At 50.4% G+C, this 2,408-nt stretch overlaps 1 protein-coding gene across 1 annotated transcript in view; it reads left to right on the top strand.

Annotated features, from left to right (window-relative positions):
* The window catches only part of LOC130377038 (potassium voltage-gated channel subfamily B member 2-like), a 21,415-nt gene that overhangs the window by 8,227 nt on the left and 10,780 nt on the right, over positions 1–2,408 (top strand). The window lies entirely within an intron of this gene.

Here is a 2,408-nt window from a genome sequence, read left to right as displayed (position 1 = left end):
TCCTCTCTCTCTTCTCATCTCTCTCTCTCTCTCTCTCTCTCTCTCTCTCTCTCATCTCTCTCTCTCTCTCTCTCATCTCTCTCTCTCTCTCATCTCTCTCTCTCTCTCTCTCTCTCTCTCATCTCTCTCTCTCTCTCTCTCCGTCTCTCTCTCTCTCTCTCTCTCTCTCTCTCTCTCTCTCTCTCTCTCTCTCTCTCTCTCCGTGCTCGTATTAGAGTTAATGCACGATTAGAGAGTGTGGGTGGGGTCGCTTCTGGAGCGGGGAAAGTGTGTCACCGGTTTAGAAGGAGCAGAAATAGACCCACGTTACACAATGCATGAGGACAGACACCTCGGTCCCACACGTCCAGGATCATTCATTCAGTTCCTTCTATTTGTTCTGTTTGAGAGCAGCTTCTAGGACGGGGGATCCTGGGTACTTCTGAAAGCGAACCCCTTGTGAAGAGTCGTCCATTATGCAGCGTCATAATACCACCGCCAGTCTCCAGCGTTTCCGCGCCTCTCCCATCCATCGCCCTCTTCCTGCTACGGAGGGGTGGAGGCCGCCGTGGCTCCCACGCCCTCCGTCAATAATGGAGGAGAGGAGGATTGTCAAACCAGCCTTTCTAGCGTTGTATCCGTGTGGTTAATGTTGCGGTCTCTCAGCACAACTCTTCCGGGGGCTGGGAGTGGGTCTGGAGGCTGTTGGCCTGCGTCGGCAGCCCCCCCACACAGAGGGGGAAACTGATCCTATGACCCCACCCTCGGGCCCTCTGGCCAGGGGGGGGCCCACTCCCCCCCCCCCCCGGTCGCTGATGGAGTCAAGGGGAAGGGTGACAATAGCAGGGGGAAGCGATCATTTTGTAATCACAATTTTCATTTTCACCGAAAAATAAATATGTTGGCGTCTGTACCAAGCAAACATGTTTTCTAACATCTATAGAAGATAAGGTGTAGGCCAGGGCATCTGCAGCAGTACAGTACATACCGTATACATATATACGTTACACACATTTTACCCATATTAGAATATTGCAGTTCTTGTGATTTTGATATCGCGCTCGGCCATATTGCGATAACATTTTGACGAGTTGTCCAGCCCTGTGTCTGCGTGTCACTGATAGTGAGCTGCTGGTTCCACGGTGCACTGTGAAGCAGCAGGCCTGCGCCTGCTTCTCCCACCGCGTGTGATATGACCACTGTCCTCAGCGGGCTCCAGGCCCAACACAGAGCGCTCGGCTGGACGTCTCATCCCTTAAACTTAAGCTGAATATCCCTTAAGGTGAATTTCCTTTTCACCACATTCTAAACCAGCACGAATCCTCCGCGATCGCGCTTTGAAATCCCGAGCTTTCCAACACGCGATCTCTTCACTGGATGTCCCATCGGGTTATGCTGTTTTATTATGCGTCAGTTTCAAAAGTTCTTTGGTGCTCCGACACACAGATAGTATAGTTATCGAATAAGCCCAGGTTGTTAATTGTGATGAAAGCCGGCGTCTTTGAGGACGGAGGAGCGGGTGCTGAGCCGCGTGATGAGGACTGAAAGGATAAGTGTCACAGCGTGCCTTAATCAAACGGCGGGTTATGAGGGGAAGAAATGGGTTGCATCCGCCGTGGCAATTACCAAGTACTTATACCCTTGGAGGGAAGAGTGAGAGGCCTTGGCGCTCATTGTCCTGTGTGTGATGTCATAAAAACTCTGCTGGAGTCGATGGCTGAAACAGCAGGCTGTCATTCAATCTGTCGCCTCCGACTGTGTCCGAAGAGAAAATACTTTGTCCTCTGCTGCCATTATGGGCGCTATAAAATCAGGAGCTTAACATCTGTGCAACAAAGCGTAACGATTTCCGGCCATTTTCCCCAACGCCGTCTTTTCTAAAGTCGGTAAGAGTGGCCTCGACCGCCCGCCTCCCGCTCGCTCTATTCCATCTCCAGAAACAGGTCCGAGTGAGCCCTGGAGAGCAGCGCGTGGCTCTACCCCCTCCCTCAGTCCCTCTGCGCAGTGGCTGCTGATCTGTGCCTGCATTATTCAAATCTCAATCTAATGTTCCCCCTCTTTGAAGGACTTTCAAATATCTCATCGCACCTGTCGGCTATTCTCCCCTAGCCTCCGATCTTTGCTTCCATATCGTTTACATTTTTGTTTAGGCTGAAATCCCTTCAGCCTTAGTCTTCTCAACCTGCCTGGAGTGATATGAAATAGGTTCGGTCCTTGATACGTTTTAATGAAATATAATTGTCAACCAGGACCTTGCAAAATACATAACATGGAAACAAAGAAAATATGCATTGGCTTTCCATTCTGAGAATTAAATGAGTGACTTAGAATGGTGAGGGTTCATTCTGTCAACACCCATGCAAACCCCCTAAAGGCTGTTAGAAGAACTAGATTCCAGAGACTCACAAACCGACCGGTCACGACCGCGT

This window comes from Gadus chalcogrammus, chromosome 23 (genome assembly GCF_026213295.1).
Source record: "Gadus chalcogrammus isolate NIFS_2021 chromosome 23, NIFS_Gcha_1.0, whole genome shotgun sequence".
Classification (NCBI taxonomy): Eukaryota; Metazoa; Chordata; class Actinopteri; order Gadiformes; family Gadidae; genus Gadus; species Gadus chalcogrammus.
This window is presented reverse-complemented; position numbering and strand designations above follow the sequence as displayed.